General features: G+C 35.6%; 1 protein-coding gene across 3 annotated transcripts in view; it reads left to right on the forward strand.

Annotated features, from left to right (window-relative positions):
* The window catches only part of SYT1 (synaptotagmin 1), a 611214-nt gene that overhangs the window by 194083 nt on the left and 397731 nt on the right, over positions 1 to 19400 (forward strand). For 2 of the 3 annotated variants that reach the window (XM_070788847.1, XM_070788845.1), the window contains exon 3: positions 10889 to 10947. The exons of the other annotated variant lie outside the window; for it this stretch is intronic. The gene's annotated coding sequence lies outside the window, so the exon portion shown is untranslated. The remainder of the gene's footprint in view (positions 1 to 10888; positions 10948 to 19400) is intronic. 3 annotated transcript variants of the gene reach the window in all.

The raw sequence follows: 19400 nt of genomic DNA on the forward strand, positions 1-19400 counted from the left end.
TCTCAAGGCAAGAATGCTGAAGTGATTTGCCATTCCCTTTTCCAATGGGCCACGTTTTATCAGAACTCTCCACTATGACCCATCTGTCTAGGGTGAGCCTATGCAGCATGGCTCGTGGTTTCATTGAATTAGGCAAGGTTGGTCCATGTGATCAGTTTGGTTAGTTTTCTATGATTGTGGTTTTCATCCTGTCTGTCCTCTGATTGATGAGGATAAGAGGCTTGTGCAAGCTTCCTGATGGGAGGGACTGGCTGTGGAGAACACTGGGTCTTGTTCTGGTGGGCAAGGCCATGCTCAGTAAGTCTTTAATAAAATTTTCTGCTGATGGGTGGAGCTGTCTTCCCTCCCTGTATTTTGACCTGAGGCCAAACTATGGTAGGTATGATGGCAGTAACGTTAACCTCCTTCAAAAGGACTTATGTCAGCACGCGGGGCCTCTCAGGACTGTTGTAGTCAGTGCCCCTGACCCTTAGGCAGGCCACTGTCGACCCACGCCTCTGCCGGAGACTCCCAAGAACTCATAGGCGAGTTTGGCTCAGTCTCTTCTGGGATCACTGCTCCTTTCTCCTGGGTCTTGATGCACACACGGTTTTGTTTGTGCCCTCCAAGACTGTTTCCCTAGCCCTGTGGAATTTCTGTAATCAAATCCTTCTGACCTTCAAGATCAGATTCTCTGGGGATACTCAGTCCGTTTGCTGGACCCCCAGGTTGGGAAGTCTTTTGTGGGGCATGGGACTTTTACAGCAGGATGAGAACTTCTTTGGTATAATTGTTCTCCAATTCGTGAATCGCCCACCTGGCAGCTCTGTAGTGGAGCTAACAGCGAACTCCTTCAAGAGGACTTATGCCTCCTAAGATGCGGTTGCCAGAGTCTGGGTCTCCATGGCAGGCCACTGCTTAGTACATCATTAACATGATGTGCTCGCTGCTGTGATACAGATGTATGGATCGGGATGCTATGGACAGGGACCTTTTCTTCTGCTTCATTTGTTCCATGCCACTCCTAGAATAGTCCTAGAGAAATACAAGGACATTTGCTGAGTTTTGCCTATTAGAGAAATGGAACTGTGGGTTGACATGGGACCACCTCCAGTATATTGACAATTAGACTATAATTTGTATTCAGCTCAGAGAGCGTTTGTGCTTCCCCCAACCTCTGCCAACCAGGTTTACTATTCTTAATATAATTAGCAGTTAAATGATTTCATTACATTGACATTTGAGTCCATGTTTTGATTGTTCGTAAAATTAGATATCCACATGTGGTAGATGATATTACATAGACTCCATTAGTCTCTTAAAGTGAATTATTGTATGATTATGTTCTGAGTCTCCCCTATATCAAAGAGATGGAAATGATAATAATAAAATCAGTTTCTTTTCAAAAATGACATGACCTTAAAGAGGAAATTACAATGCTAGGGGATTCTATGGCAAAAACCACAGTGACACCACTGAGAACCACAGTAAAAATTCACTTGTATCATATGTAATTCTAAAAAATTTTTCAATTTAAATTGAAGATGGTTGTCTTGAGTTTTCTATCAGAAGGCCTAAAACTCAGGCCCTTATAATCCCTGCCTAGAATCCTGCCTGCAAGGGAATTTGCCTGTTCTAAGGAATTAGTTCTCCGGAATTAATCTTGATTGTATTCCTTTTGTCAGTGAAAATTAGTTGCCATTCCCATTAGACACCTAAAGGATCAAAGAGTAGGAGCTGAGAAAGCAGCCTCATTTGATCTGTTGATACTCTATTCATTATATCATTTCATGGGTGAAATGAAATGAAAGTCTCTTTCAAACTTAAGTAAAATAATGGCAAATTTTTACATAAAATTTTATTGAAGTCTCCCCCAAATTTCTAATACTAGAGGACTCAACTGCTTTCTCTAGTGAAAAATTTATTAGGACTTAACTATATATCCCCCATGTTAACTCATTGGATACTCATTTCTCTCAAATATATTTAGGTTTCTACAACATTTTTGAAATCTATGTATAAATTATTAGTTTAGAACTGCATAGGATTGCATTTATGGTTATTTTAAGAAAAATAGTTTTATCAGAATTAAGTGGTTAGTTCTTATAGTCAGTATCTTATTTAGTTTCTTCTCCCTTTTGGTCTTTTCTGTTTATCAATTTGTCTTCATCCACTGATGGGGGATCTAGAATCTGGTGTTCTGAAACTCTGACTTCATATGCATTTATTATCAGAAGGGAAATCCCATTCTATGCTTTGAAATTCTTACCATTTCTGATACCCACACATCTAATTCTAAGAACTAGTTTTTAAAAGATGTTTTCTCCAAGTAACATTTTTTGGATTTTGTTTTTGTTTTTAATTTCTAAAGCTTTTAGATTAAATAAACATTGTCCAATTAAAGAGTTGAGAGTTAGGCTGTTTAAATTAACATGAACTTTGTGTTGAGTCATCACATAACATCTTTTAGGCATCCCTTTGGCAATTAGTTCTTAACTTTGATATTCACTCAGTTGACTCTAGTTAGAAAATGTATCTCTACACAGCCACGATGATGCATTTTTACTTCCTGCCTAATTTTGTGTGAGCTATGTAGGTATTTGAAGTTAAAAATAGGAGGATGAATGTTTTATGCATCTCATAAATATATCCTTGAAGGTAATCTCGCAGTAGTAAATCCTTATATGTAGATGAAACGATTCTGTTGATTTAGAAATCTTTTGTTTAATGTAGGAATAATGCTATTCAGGTAAAATTTCCAGGAGTAGTAATGAATTTTACAAAGGTTATGTATTCAACATTCCTTGAAAAGACTTCTACTTTTAAGGCTTTTTTATTCTTTGGAGATTAGACATATTCAATTACTTTTTGAAATCAAAGATCCCTCATTAAATCAAATAACCTAGTCTTTGTTTCCTTAGGGTAGGTATTGTGTTACCCCATCTTACAGATGAAGCCATTAAGATGCAGAAAACATTTGAACTGCTTCAGGTGATACACATCAAAAAAGTAGAAGAGGAATGTCTAGAAAATAGATTTTCTACATTCTCAAAGTCCGTTCCAACACTACAGAGACCTTGTTGCAAAGGAAAAATAGAATTCTGAAGCAGAGTTGAATGTAGATACTGACTCTACCGCTTACTAATTCCAAATAAGTGCTGACCTAAGTTTGCTCACATGCTAATAGAGATTTAACACCTACTTCACCATGTCCTTGTGAAGATGAATGTGATAAATATATGCAGTCTGCTGAGTGCAGCGTATTAAATAGCAGTTATAATTACTCTTTAAAATCATCTGCTTCCCAGCAATGAATCTTTGAGGAGGGCATTTTTCATGTGAATATAAAGGGCCAGGATACCTATGAGCAAATGTGTATTGATGTTTGTATCTGTACACTTTTTTTAATGTGCCAGCAAGAAAGAGATAACAAAGATGGTGTCTTGGAACTAGTTTAACGTGGTAAGTTGCTTACTTTCTGTTTTATCTCTATACTTGTTCCCCAATTAAATAGAAAGGACTGAAGATCACTTTGTCTCTAGCCCTGAACTTCCAACTTGGTATTTTTCCATGGTGCTGAACTGAGCCCATCAGCATAGAACTGTAAAAATTTCATGCATACATCCCAACATCATGGTTCTTTGGGCTTGAATTTGCAGTAAGTCAAGGTTCAAATGTCATTTTCTCTCTTTTGATCTTAAAACTATATCCAGAATTGCTGCCCAACCCTTCCCACTCAACCTCAAAATTTTGAGGACGTTGAGTCATCTTGTTTTCATTTCTTGTCACTTCATCATGTGTTATTAGGGCACGTGTAGTTTTTATATCTACTTTGGAGCCCTTTGTAAAGCTATTTGGTGGCCTTCTCCTGTTTATAAAGCCAACAATTACGTCAGCATCTATGTTATGTGAATATTCTCCACTGTCTCTAACTGTTGGAGCACCAGAATCTGTAGACAAATCAAAACCATCTGAAACTAGTCCATTTGTTGTGTCTTCTCTATCCCTTAAGCCTTTCTCATCTTTTATACCCCTGGCCACCCAAAGAGACGCTAATTCAGCCAGCAGCAACCCTTCAGCTTTCTTAAAGGGGCATCACCATCAGCAGTCTTGATTTGAACATTGAACCATAAGGCACGTTCTGCTGTCTTATGACAAAGCTGGGAAAGTGGCCCCTCTCAAGTGGGTCAGCCTTCATTGGCAAACTAATATCAATTCATAGCTTCAGGGGCCTTTCAGGATATTTGACTAGGCCTTTCAGGTTAAAGAACAGTACATCTTTCATCCTCATATGATAGTTGATTCTCTTTGCAAAAAATGTGTGGAGGAATGGGTGCTGATAAGAAAACAAGGTAGGGTCTCCACAGCTGTCTCAGGATCATCAACCATGCTTGATGGGCACAGAATCATTTTTTGGTAGCTACTAAACCACCCTTATGGCAGAAAGTGAAGAAGAACTAAAGAGCCTCTTGATGAAAGTGAAAGTGGAGAGTGAAAAAATTGGCTTAAAACTCAACATTCAGAAAACTAAGATCATGGCATCTGGTCCCATCACTTCATGGCAAAAAGGGAAACAGTGGCAGACTTTATTTTGGGGGGCTCCAAAATCACTGCAGATGGTGATTTCAGCCATGAAATTAAAAGATGCTTGCTCCTTGGAAGGAAAGTTATGACCAACCTAGAAAGCATATTAAAAAGCAGAGACATTACTTTGCCAACAAAGGTCCGTCTAGTCAAGGCTATGGTTTTTCCAGTGGTCATGGATGGACATGAGAGTTGGACTGTGAAGAAAGCTGAGTGCTGAAGAATTGATGCTTTTGAACTGTGGAGAAGCATCTTGCGAGTGCCTTGGACTGCAAGGAGATCCAACCAGTCCATTCTAAAGGAGATCAGTCCGGCGTGTTCATTGGAAGGACTGATGTTGAAGCTGAAACTCCAATACTTTGGCCAACTGATGCAAAGAGCTGACTCATTTGAAAAGACCCTGATGCTGGGAAAGATTGAAGGCAGGAAAAGAAGGGGACGACAGAGGATGAGATGGTTGGATGGCATCGCTGACTCAATGAACATGAGTTTGGGTAAACTCTGGGAGTTGGTGATGAACAGGGAGGCCTGGCACGCTGTGGTTCATGGGGTCACCAAGAGTTGGACACAACTGAGCAACTGAACTGACGGAACTGAAGCAATCATTATTCCAGTACATATTCTGAGCTCAAAATATACTTTGCCCATCTCCATCAACAGAGGAATGTTTAAGCACCACCTCATTTTAGGGAAACAAACATGTACCTCTAATTATCCACTCAAAATCAGTATTGAAACTGGGGAAAGCAATGGGAAAATAAACAAGTAAGGCTAAATTATGTTACAGAATACAAGTGCTCCACAAGCTTGTAGGAAAGAAACATATAAGAGTAGTTTTCTTCAGTTTGTTTTATTGAAGTATAGTTGATTTACAATGTCATATCCGTTTCTGGTATATAGCAGAGGGATTCAGTTATACATAAATATAATAATGTGCAGTTGTTAATCGCAAACTCCCAATCCCTCCCCACCTTCCCCTTGACAACTACAAGTCTGTTCTCTATGCCTGTGAATCTGTTTCTTTTTCATAGATAGGTTCACTTGTGTCATATTGTAGATTCCCCATATAAGCAATATATATTAGTCTTTCTCTGACTTAACTTCACTTAGTATGATCATATCTAAGTCCATTCATATTGCTGCAAAGAGCACTATTCCATCCTTTTTAATGGCTGAGTAGTATTTGATTGTGTATATGTATACCATATTTTCTTTATCCATTTATCTATTGATGGAGACTTACATTGCTTTCATGTCTTGGCTATTGTAAATGATAGGAAGCCAGTTGATCATCAAAGGCATCATGGAGGTATCTACAGTTGTGCCTGGTGGGTCTTAAATGAAATAGCTCTTCATGGAATTAAGTATAGATCCTAAGAGTTTCTTCAGCTTTCTCAGATGAACAGTAACAATTCTTTGACTTTGTAGAAAAAGACTATTTATGTAAATTCCTGGTATTTCATGGCTTCTTTTGAACACTCTCCCTTTCTATTCACTTGGAGACTCTAGATGTGGAAGCAGAGAGTGTATAGAGTCATTTTAATAAGAACAGATAAAAATTTCTTCATCTGGATGCTTCTATCAATAGTATATGTAAATGTCATTTCTATGCCAAAGCTATAAATCACAGTTTACATTCTGTCTTCTATATTAAAGTTTCTTTTCATGGGATTTATTTCCCATTACTTGAAATCAATACATTCCTCTTTTATTCATCTTTTTCTCCTCCTACCCCCATTTCTCATCATTTAACACTCATACCTAGCTATTCTCTTCTACAGAAATGTTTACAGTTGCCCATTTTAATAGACAGAACTACATACAGAAATATTTAGAAATGGAAGGCACCTTAGAAAATCACCTTTTTCCACACTTTCATTTCATGGCACACAAAGGAGCAAGGTTAACCTGCAAGACTGATGTAATTGAGGTCAAAATAAATTAAGTGATTTGCCTAAAGTCACACACTAGATAAGACAGTTTTACTTTCATCAACATGCAATATTATTCATCCAAAAAACATTTATTTGTGTGATAGGCACAATCCTAGGAGCTGAAGGCCAACAGAGGCTCCCCTAGGCACACTTCTGTTCATGACACTGTTTCTTTAGGTATCTTCTCCCTTAGCTGTGTTCACTGTGGCTTTCTGCTATCCCTTTTTAAAAAGTTTTATTTCTTCACGCATTGATAATGTCTTTATCTTCACCCAGGCCCAATTAACTTCCCCCAGCTTTTCATTTAATTAGTTCTCATCGTCCTTTTCAAGGTGCAAACTGACTCCTGACTTGGTGCCATTTTGCCTCATTATCAGGCCCCCATTCTAAAATAATTATTTTGAGTATAATGAAAATGTTAAATGTGGTTGAACCCAGTATGTGATTTGTTATAACTCTGACTGCCAACCAATGGTTTACAGTATGTTTTTACTTGTATAACAAAATGTCACATCAAAAAAATGAGCAAACCCTTCATCCTTCCCCTGACCCCACCCACTTCAGTCTTTGTTGGTAAATATCTGCTTCTTTTGTATTGGCAGGCTTGTTAGGCTTAAGCATCTTAAGTGATTGTCAATGGTTACACACAAAAAAATAGAAAATGTTCCTTCCTCTACTATGGCCTTTTGGCCTCCTATCTTCCTTTAAAAGAAAGTCTATATTCTGTGTTGTTGCCCGATTGTTCCTACCAGCAACTACAGTGATTGCATCGTTACAGAACATTTGTTTATTTACTCTATTACTTGATGGAATATTTTTCTTTTATCACCTAATACTCCCTGATAGTTATCCAGATAAATGTCATTATCTTTTGTAGTTACAGACAGAATAAAACCATCTTGTGCCTAATGAACAAAATAAGAGTAGCCACAGGGCAGTGTTTCATAGACATATTGAAAAATGGCATTTTGTATTATTTAAGTTTTTTAATAGATATTTTTACATTTTCTTTTGGGGTCATGTTTGCTGTTTCAAACTTTCATAAAACATTGCAAAAATAGGACAGGAAGTTCTCATGTGCCCTTTACCTCAGTTAACCAACTGTTTATATTTTATCCTATATGTCAGTTTCTTTTTCAGTCTCATAAAATATGATATACCTATATATATATATAGTCATCATATTATATACCTATATATACAGTCATCATATTATATGTGTGTATACACAGTTCGTATATTTTTCAAACCATTGGAGAATAAGTTGCAGACAGGGTATGACTTATCCTAAATACTTTAGCATATATTTCAATGTATTTCCTGAGTACAGGACATTCTCTTACATCATACAAAACAAGAATCAAACACAGGTAATATGTCATTGACATAATACAATTACCTAATTTGTAGTCCGTATTCAAATTTCATCCTCTGTCATGATAACGTTCTTAATAGCTAAGTGTTTTGTCCCACTGGCCTAGGATCCAATCTAGAATCGTGTAATCCATTTAGTTGTCATGCTGTGCTTTACTTTTTTGTTTCAAAGCTTATATTCAGTCACTAATGACCTGGACAGAATCTCTTTTTAAAGTAATTTCTGCAGGATGACTACTGCTCCAAGAATAGGAAGTTAAGCCAAAGATGGCTACCAAAATCCATTAGCAATAGGAATATCTGTGCTGAGGAAACAGCACATCAGCTGTAAAGCCCTGTTGTGACTGCAAGTTTTGGCATTATAGGAAGACAGTAAAATAAAGAGAACTCTGAGCTTATCACTACTTTGCAGTTTTGAAATTTAAAACTTGGGAGAGAGCTACTGTTGCCTTTCTAGCCAAAGAATAGTGTTTACAAATAGCCATGTTACACAGATTTGCAGTAAGCACTTAAATCCAAACCTAAATAAATATTTAGCTCTGTGCTGTGTTAGTGAAACCTCAGTTAAAATCAATATTTTCATCAGAATGAAATACTGGAGATATTTTTTAAAGTTTGGGTGTAAATATTGTCATTTTTTAATCTAAAAGTCCTCTTAAAAAAAAAAAAAGCTGTGTATTTTTAAATGTCTAGAATTAAAGTGAATGCAATTAGTTCCTTCCCCTCAAGAAAAAAAAAAAAAAAAAAAGCAAGTAACACAGATTTGTAGTATTTATGATGCCCAAAGCATGAACTAGAGAAATGAACTGCATAAAATACAGAACTAAGTATTTTACTTAGTTCTGTAAATAGAATTATGATGAGGGCTACAGGGTTTTAGCAGTGATTTCTAGTCACTGTTGAGCAATAGTAATCCCTAAGTCTCAGAAATTTTTCTTTTTTTTTTCCCCATGTCAAGCGTCCTTCTAAAACTAGATAAAAAGAACATGAAAGAGCCTTTGGTTTTAAAGTAAATGAACCTACCTAAACAGATTCATTTTATTTTTTTAAAGTATTGTAATAACATGCAAAAGTACCAAGTCTTGATGTCAGAAAACTGAGTTAGACCCACTGATAGCAATTACACTACTGAAAATCCAGATAGATGACGGGAGGTACAAAATCCTCCCATGTTATTTTCACACTTTCCCTCTAAAAACAAGAGATGTTTACACATGCAAGAGACAGAAATTAGCTACCAGAAAAATACTATGAACATCCATATTCAGCACATAGATTAAAAATAAAATAGTTGTTTGTTCCTTACAGTAGAACAGGCTTACCCATTCATCCTTGTGATAGATATGTATACAAGACCAAAATGAAATCGAATCCCTGCAGATGGCTCATAAGTCACAAAAACTGTTTAATCTTTTCACGGCATCCCTTTGGGAAGCCTGCCCCTTGGTAAGTAATAACATGCAATATATATAAGGTCAAATATTTTAGTTTTTTAGTAGAAAGCCTTCTTTTGCTCTAACAGATTTTTCCCCATATTTCTTACAAAGAGATTTATGTCACCGTGTTACCTTAATGTGTATGTCCACAGCATTCTGTTGTAGCTTTTGTTTTACATAAGAAAAGTGTCAGTATTCAGGAACCATGTATGCAAAGCTTATCTAAAATTGACTGTGGCTCAGAGTCATATTTTAAGAGGCAGTCAGGTAAATCTAAATGCAGTTTTACCATTGCTCTTTCTAATGGATTTTGCTAGAAAACAGTCGAGTTTCAAGCAGGACTAAAATGAAAGGAGACCTTGGAGTCTTAACCGTTGAACAGATGCTCTAAATGCAGCTTTGAAAATATAGCTGTCACTTCAGATCTTTTCCACTGAGTTCCTATGTAAGCCAATTGCCAGAGCTTCTGGCATTATAATGTTTTCATAGTTACGTGTAAAATAGACACTGTGAGAACTCATAAAACAGAGCAACGAGCCTATTATCAACCTATTTTTAACTATTTCTTGGTTTTCATTCTAAATATTTGGAAGACCAAAACTAATGAGAACTTATAATAAAATGGTACTTGTGTAGCAGTGATATTGTTCATTTGTGAGTTGCGAACTTGTCAAACCAGATCAGAAATTCTTGAATCTTTATTACATTAAAACAATTCCTGATATTGACTCTTGGGAAGGATTTAATTTTCCTCTCTAAACTGAAAATTTTCCTCTCTAAACTGAAACTTCTCCTCTCTAAACTGAAACTTTTCCTTTCTGTAATGATGTGAGGTTTTTTCCTTACCCCAGTAGTAGTATATACCTATGTGTGTGCAGATGGATATAATGCATATAGACACTAGTATGTGTACGTATATATATACTCACAATAGGAAATTCTGGACCTGATTTGCCTTGGAAAACAGGCAAATAAGTATAATATATTGAAGTGCTCTTAACTTGACTGAAAATATAAAATCTAAGAATAACATGAGATGTAGAAGTTTAATTTATAATAATTATACGATACTCAATATAGCAATGGCACCCCACTCCAGTACTCTTGCCTGGAAAATCCCATGGACAGAGGGCCTGGTGGCCTGTAGTCCATGGGGTCGCTAAGAGTCGGACACAACTGAGTGACTTCACTTTCACTTTCAATATAGCAAGAGGGTAATTGACTACTGAATAAAATAATAGAACATTCTCCAACAATGTCTGTCTAAATTACTAGCATTTCAGTTTTCAAACTGAAAAACTATAATGTAGGCAATAGCATAACTTCCACAAAATCACTGTATAAACTATGCACAGAACCTTGATCTCTAAATCTTCAACTTTAAAATCCCTATCCTATCCATCTTATACTGTATCTACTAAGCATGCATATGGTACTGTATTGTAGTTGGATGTATATATTGCAAGATGTTTAAGTAGAAACATTAAATAATAAAATGAAGCAATTATAGTTCATGACAATATGAAATGACTCTGCACTACGTGTATTCACCTAACCACTGTGCATATTGTTTCCTTTTAGGAAAAACACCCAAAAGAAAGAAAACAAAGAACAAAATACCCCAGAATTCCAAAAGAACAGTAAGTGTTTTAATGAGACAATTATTATTCTAGAGCTTCTATAAAATTAGAAAACCTTAATTTTTTTTTTTAATAGAAATGTTCACCTTGGTATTTTCTAAGATAAGAAACTAACATACTAAATAAAGTGCAGCCTTCTAAAACTCAATTTCAATTTACTGGAGCAAACTGAGAATCATTTATCCTATAATCCTCTTAGATAAGAGGCCAGGGCAATCCTTGTGATACATATATGTGGCAGAAATGTTTATGTTGGTTCCATCATATCTTTTGACTAGCTTCATATCATTTTAAATTCTATAGAAGAAGAAAAGTAATAAGTAAAATTTAATCAAAGTACCTCACATTATCTGCATGTGATGCAAAATTTTTTTAACTTCGAACAAAACTTTAAGCAGAAACAAGGTACTTGGCTTGTTTATAGTCATTAAATTAGAATTATTAAAAAATAGCCACTATCCACAGTCTTTAAAATGGAGCTTAATCTCATTAATACCTTTCTTTCCAACCTTTTCACAGCTTAATTATGACCTGTATTTCCTTACATAGCTAATATTTGATAGTAATAATTGCTTTTCTAAAATATGTTCTTATTAAACAAAATTAAGTGCATTCTTGATGTCATTCTTTCTAGTAGAACTAGTGATATTATAATGATTTCCTAGATGTAACAATTGTAAATTTTAAATATGTGAAGAGCAAAAAAATAAATATAGAAAAGCAAAACCCACTTTGATGACCTATGGTATACCACTATTTTCATACCCTGGTAGTTTTGAAATGAGTTTGCAGATGCATTTATCTAAAACAGAATCACTGAAGTAAAATGAAGAAACAAGATGATAGATCTATATCTTGATATATATCAAAATAGAATAAAATCCAATGGAAAGGATGTGTGATGCAAAAAAAATTCATAAGTAGTTTTTCTAGGATATATACAAATTATACTTACATAATAAGATTTTCTAACACCTGAAGAACTTTAATGCATGAATTACATCTTAATTTTAAATGATTAAATACCTTTAATCATGCTAATGATGATATATATGTGATTTATCTTGTTTGTTTTTGAAGTGTGAGAGAGGCAGGGAAAGAATTTTCTTTTGCTTACCTACCTGAATAGTATCCTCGTGCTGCTTCACTTTACACAAAGTACATAATTTAAAAAGGATATTTTATTTCTTTAAAATTCTATAAAATAGTTATGAAGCAAAGTAATCTGAATTAAAATGATATTGCCCACATGTATATTCAGTCAGTCAGTTCAGTCAGTTATGTTGGACTCTTTGCGACCCCATAGACCACAGGACGCCAGGCCTCCCCATCCATCACCAACTCCCGGAGTTTACCCAAACTCATGTCCATTGAGTCGGTGATGCCATCCAACCATCTCATCCTCTGTCGTCCCCCTCTCCTCCCACCTTCAATCTTTTCCAGCTTCAGGGTCTTTTCAAATAAGTCAGTTCTTTGCATCAGGTGACCAAAGTATTGGAGTTTCAGCTTCAACATCAGTCCTTCCAATGAATATTCAGGACTGATCTCCTTTAGAATGGACTGGTTTGATCTCCTTGCAGTCCAAGGGACTCTCAAGAGTCTTGTCCAACATCACAGTTCAAAAGCATCAATTCTTTGGTGCTCAGCTTTCTTTATAGTCAAACTCTCACATCCACACATGACTACTGGAAAAACCAAACCTTTGACTAGATGGACATTTGTTGGCAAAGTAATGTCTCTGCTTTTTAATGTGCTGTCTAGGATGGTCATAACTTTCCTTCCAAGGAGCAAGCGTCTTTTAATTTCATGGCTGCAGTCACCATCTGTAGTGATTTTGGAGCCCAAAAAAATGAAGTCTGATACTGTTTCCCCATCGATTTACCATGAAGTGATGGGACCAGACGCCATGATCTTAGTTTTCTGAATGTTGAGCTTTAAGCCAACTTTTTCACTCTCCTCTTTCACTTTCATCAAGAGGCTTTTTAGTTCCTCTTCCCTTTCTGCCATAAGGGTGGTGTCATCTGCATAGTTGAGGTTATTGATATTTCTCCAGGCTATCTTGATTCCAGCTTGTGCTTTATCCAGCCCAGCGTTTTTCATGATGTACTCTGCATATAAGTTAAATGAGTAGGGTGACAATATACAGCCTTGACGTACTCCTTTCCCAATTTGGAACCACTCTGTTGTTCCATGTCCAGTTCTAACTGTTGCTTCCTGACTTGCATACAAATTTCTCAAGAGGCAGGTCAGGTGGTCTGGTATTCCCATCTCTTTCAGAATTTTCCACAGTTTGTTGTGATCCACACAGTCAAAGGCTTTGGCGTAGTCAATACAGCAGAAATAGATGTTTTTCTGGAACTCTCTTGCCTTTTTGATGATCCAGTGAATGTTAGCAATTTGATCTCTGATTCCTCTGCCTTTTCTAAAACCAGCTTGAACATGTGGAAATTCATGGTTCACATACTGTTGAAGCCTTGCTGGGAGAATTTTGAGCATTACTTTACTAGCATGTGTGATGAGTGCAATTTTGTGGTAGTTTGAGCATTCTTTGACATTGCCTTTCTTTGGGATTGGAATGAAAACTGACCTTTTCCAGTCCTGTGGCCACTGATGAGTTTCCCAAATTTGCTGGCATATTGAGTGCAGCACTTTCACAGCATCATCTTTTAGGATTTGAAATAGCTCAAATGGAATTCCATCACCTCCACTAGCTTTGTTCGTAGTGATGTTTCCTAAGGCCCACTTGACTTCCCATTCCAGGATGTCTGGCTCTAGGTGATTGATAACACCATTATGGTTATCTGGGTCATAAAGATCTTTTTTGTACAGTTCTTCTGTGTGTTCTTGCCACCTCTTCTTAATATCTTCTGCTTCTGTTAGGTCCATACCATTTCTGTCCTTTATTGAGCCCATCTTTGCATGAAATGTTCCCTTGGTATCTCTAATTTTCTTGAAGAGATCTCTAGTCTTTCCCATTCTATTGTTTTTTTCTACTTCTTTGCACTGATCACTGAGGAGGTCTTTCTTAACTCTCCTTGCTATTCTTTGGAACTCTGCATTCAAATAGTTATATCTTTCCTTTCCTCCTTTGCCTTTTGCTTCTCTTCTTTTTCACAGCTATTTGTAAGGCCTCCCCAGACAGCCATTTTGCCTTATGTCTTAACCTCCAGAGAATTCATGAGTAAGGGGTGTCAGTGCTTTGAGTAAAGCATGATATAAGGTGAAGAGACTGTATATTACAATGATTATTTTTCTTGTTTTTATCTATAGAATATGTACTTGTATTATAAGCCCATTACTATTAAATGAACTTTTACAACTTGCATTTGAAACAATCATTACAAAATGGTAATTGATAAAATATTGCTAAAGATTTTTAGAGCACATTGTAGTTGTATTTCACAAACTTCTTGTGCTTAAGAAAATAAGGACAGAGGATAATTTTGGATATTGCATATTAATAATTTTCTTCTCAATTGCTGAACACTCAGTGGTACTTTTAATAACTCAATGGATCAGCTCTTTATAGACTCTAAATACACTGGAAAATAATAATACAGAGAGGATACGTTTGAAAAAATCAGATGCTCGGGAAGGTTTCTTAGAAACTCTTTACATTTTTCTAGATTTGTTAAACCTCTTTAAATACTATTGGGATTGATGGAAGAAACTTATCTGGTCTAATGTTATTTTATAGTCCTTGCCTCCTGTAATATCCTCATTTAGAGAGAAGCAGGTAAGACAAGTCATTTATCTATGCTCTTGTATCTAGTGATGGAATCAAGGAGAACTCTGACTTTATTAACCACCCACTATTTTTCTTATCTATCATGTTAATTGAAAGCTCTATAGAAAAACTGAGGGTCTTAAACTGGTTCAAATATCATCTTCTCAAAATTTAAACTTCTTTCAACCAAAGCTCTAATGAAAATTTATATAAATTTATATAAATAATGCCTACTCTCTACCTGCCAAAAATTTTGTCATATATTTAGGATGATGTTTATAGCAGAAAGAATTAGAGAATCTGAGTTTGAATCTAGACTTCATCAACTCCCCCTCTCATAGTGAGGAGTCCCAGGGAAGGTGATGACATTCAAGATGACACAGCTAAATTACTACTGGTAAACAATGATACATACACTCAGTGTACCTTCAGCAACAATTAGGCAATTATCTCTTTAAGTCTCTACTCTTATATCTGGATGATGAAAATATTTTTTCCAATCTACTTCCTGAGACTTTCTGAGAGCTAATTAGATTGCCACAGTGATGCATAATTATAAATTTTGATTATTACATTGTTATATAAAACCTTACACTATGTTTCTATAAAAAGAACAACTTCCTATTGTGTGAAAATTTGCCTTTACTGTTTTGGAAATCCAGTATTTCATTTATAACTGTCATTGCTGATGAAATCAAAGTTATTGATTGATATCTGTTTTAGACAATAATAGTCATCCAGCAAAAAATTCCCTTTTTCTTGAATTTACAATTTACCCTTAACCTTGATCAGCTTTCTCACACATAGTTCTGAGAGACTTATTATTAAAAAAGAAGAGAGTAGGAAAGAAAAAGGAACACTTACTGGGTTTAGCTTGTGTCAGAAGCTCTACTATTTACACAATTAAATTTCATTTGGTATCAAAAGAACTTCTCCTTTGTTGTAATGGTTTTGTAGATGATTAAAGCAAGAATTGAAAGCCTTATAAAGTTAGCCTAACTTAATAAGCAGCAGAGTTACCATTTGAACTCAGCTCTGCATGATTTACCCCTTTTCAAGTTTTCACTCTTAGGTAAACCCTTCACAACTGATGAAGGCAAAGCGTGTTTCATTTTCCAGCCAGGAGTGATGGCGTGGCAGGAGGAGGTAAAGTAAAGAATATATCACTTATTAAAGTGATAAAGTAGTATTATATGCAATGTGCATATAATACTACTTTATCACTTTTTACCACGAACATTAGATTGCATCATGCCTATTTATCCCTCATATGATAAAATTAAAGCATGGTAGGAGAATTTAATTATTAAAGATGATCTTTAGATAGACAAAGTAGAACCAAAATTGAAATGAATGATAGCCTTAAGTGTGAAAGATCACCTAAAGAAAAAGAACTGTATTTATTCTACATTTTATTTGTAAATTAATTGACAATTAAGTTGATGCTTACAAGATGTGCTTCTTAGATTTCTATGCTTATAACATTATCTGGACTTATTCCCTTAAAATGTTTTGTCAAATTTTGGAAATTGATTCCTTTATTTATTCATTATTCTTTTTTAGTAGTTGCTAGTGAGTGTCTGTGGTCTACACTGTGCCAGGTGTTAAAATACAGATGTGACCACAGAACAGGCTCTGTAATCAAGTAGCTTTTATTTAGTAATTACAAATATTGCAATGTCTATTTTATAAAGAGAATAATAGTACTTTGACTTACCATAATGGAAGATAGTCATCTGATGCACCGTGGTCAGAATCACTTTGTCTTACTAAATGACTGAGAATTTTGTTGCTTTATTTAGGACATTGGGTAAGACGGGTTTCCCACAATCATTATTATTCATGATAAAGCAAAATTAAACTCTATTTCATGACTTGGGGTATTTTCTAGACCACCTGAGTAGGAGCCTTCTGTAATCATATTATAGCCTTGTACTGGCTTTGGGAACTGACTTTGTGTTCAAAACTCAGCTCCACTTTTGTTAGCAATGGGATTTAGGACAATTTAGTAGAGCCCGAAATTTTAAGTACTACATTGAAGTTAGCTCTTATACTTATTCAGCAGAAGTCGATAGAAACTTTAAGTTTTGATTGGATGCTTTCAGTGATATTAGTCTTTTGTGTTATTTGTTCTGAAAATTTTCTCATCTTTCATGATTCTGAAATAAATTGTATAGTTACAATAGAGAAAGGGAATTGCTTTAAAATCAGCAATGTGGTTTTAAAAATATGTGGAGTCTAAAAGTTAGTAAGATTTTAAAACAAATGGCTCGCTATCTGAGTGATTAATATTAAATCTAATCGGCGCTAACATTGAGATTTATTTACCTATTTGTCTGCACTGGGGCATTATTTTGGGTTGTGTTATTCATTTTGGTAATTAGGAACATTGGCAGTGGAGGGAGGAGCTGCATTCAGATCCTTTTTCTGCCACATACTTGCTGAAAGACCTCAGGAAGACAACTTAACTTCTTTGCTTCAATGTCCTCATGTGTTGCAATGGAAATAATAAATCCTACTTTATGGCTTTCATGTGAGAATTCCAGAATTAAATGTTTATTACAAAAGTTAGTACAACAATACCAGCAAATAGTACTTCTGTATTATATTGCTATTTAAGATATTTCCTTTGAAATAGGTGAGGGGAATTATTTTTAAAAAAACACAAGTCTGCAAGGAATAAAAAGGAAGGGAGGTATGAAGGAAAAGGATGAATGAAGCCTGGTTAGAAATCCTGAATGCAAGATGAAATTTGATTTTGATACAGTAGGAGTCTACCATGAGCCGTCTCCTAGAAGGCCTCATCCTCCCTAAAGCAAATGCTACTGAAATGAGACAAGGTCGATAGCACTGGTCCCTCTCAGAGAGGTCAAAAGTAAGACTTGAAGCACTTTGACAGTTTTCATGGTTCTTAAATTGAATCAGGATGCACCTTGACATGAAGGGTATCAAAAACGCTTTCTACCCTGCCATGAAATGCCTTCCTTTCAACTCACAAATGAGGTCATTTTCATCAGAGAAAATAAATCTAACCAAACTGTGGGCCAAGCAAGTTTCTAGAAATAAATTATACCAAACACATTACATACACCACTGTAAAGTTAAGGGCAGTTTATGCCACTACATGGCAAAAATAAAACACTCTTCTTTTAAAAACTTAAATAAAATTTTATATGTGAAAAATTGAAATCACAAAGCTCTTTCATCAATGAAATCTTAGATAACAAAATTTTTATCTTGCAGATTTTCCCCCATGATAAAGAATCATTTTCGGTTCTCCTCATGTTAGTACCTCAACCATTTTCTGTTAGCAAATTTCATATCTACCATTTTATTTTGCAAATATCATAAAAAATATCTATGATACTGACAAGGAATAGCAATAGCAACACCACTCTCCCATTTTATGTCAAATTCTCTTCTACCTGTAAAGGTAAGTATATCCCAGTATTAATAATAACAATTCATTTATCACCAAAATGTAGTTCATGTTATCTTGTTTGTCTCTTTCCCTTAAAATTTAATCTTTACATACTACAGACAATTTTATTTCATTCCTATTCTGGAATGTGAAAAATATGGTTCAGCATATGTTCCATTGTACATTTGAGCAATTTACATCTCCTGTTCTTGTATAATACAAATTGCTTAACCCTGCTATTGTTTTTATTTTCCACTTTCAAAAGTATCCTGGCAAAGCCTGTATTTATGAATTGGTACAAAATGTTTCAGACCGAGGAAATAAGGTCTCTAAACAAATGCCCAAAATGCATTGGTTTGTATTCTAGTATGCAAGATTTTTAAAACTTCTCTGGATTATGCCTATTCACATAACTCTAGAAAAGATAGGCCTGCTTACCTGTGTAATTATTAATATGTCCATTGTTTTCAATTACAGTAAGATTTGAACAACTGTCAATATATTTTTACAAAAGGAAGAGCCAAATTTGTTGTTGAGGCAGCTGAAAAAAATGGAGACAATACAGGCTGTCCCCCACCTCTTATGTTTTCTTTCTATTTCATGAGGTGGGTATTTACTCAGTAGTTGCGCAAACAAACCTATGAAAACCTACAGTCTCTGCTGAGCCACTGTATTCAAAGCATCAGGAGCGGGGTTGGGATGAATGAAGGGAGACAGCAGCAATTCTCCTGACACTCCATCGACCCTGTCCAAAATTTGAACAAGAAGTAAAGCCACTTTCCACATTGCCTTATCTCTTTCTAACCTTTGCCTTTTTCCTGATGTAATTCTGCTTCCCGTCCTACATTCTCCGGCTGCCTTTTCTGTAACATGGTTTCAGCTTCTGATTTCCTAACCCTGCTTTTCCCTTGGTCAGCATGCCTCATCGCAGCTGGTTTAGGGAAGCTTCTAAGAAGAAAAAAACTGGCTCAGAGTATTCACAGCAACCCTGTATTCTCTCTGCTCCCCACAAGCCCCTCACACACAATTGTTAACCCAAATAAGCAAATGACATAGGAGATTGTACACAGTGCAAAGTTCTGAAATGATGAGCTCAGGTGGTGTAGGTGGAAGTACTTGGGGACAGGAACCACAGGCCCTGTGCAGGGACATAAACGTTCAGTCCATCACAACCATCTGTACCACCTGTTCCATTAGACAACTCAGATCAAGCAAGTAATGCTAAAGTTTCATTTGTACCGTAACTCTATAATGATTACGTTTTCAAGAATAACCCCACTAGTAATGATGAAACAAATGCTATTT

Source organism: Bos indicus, chromosome 5 (assembly GCF_029378745.1).
Source record: "Bos indicus isolate NIAB-ARS_2022 breed Sahiwal x Tharparkar chromosome 5, NIAB-ARS_B.indTharparkar_mat_pri_1.0, whole genome shotgun sequence".
Classification (NCBI taxonomy): domain Eukaryota; kingdom Metazoa; phylum Chordata; class Mammalia; order Artiodactyla; family Bovidae; genus Bos; species Bos indicus.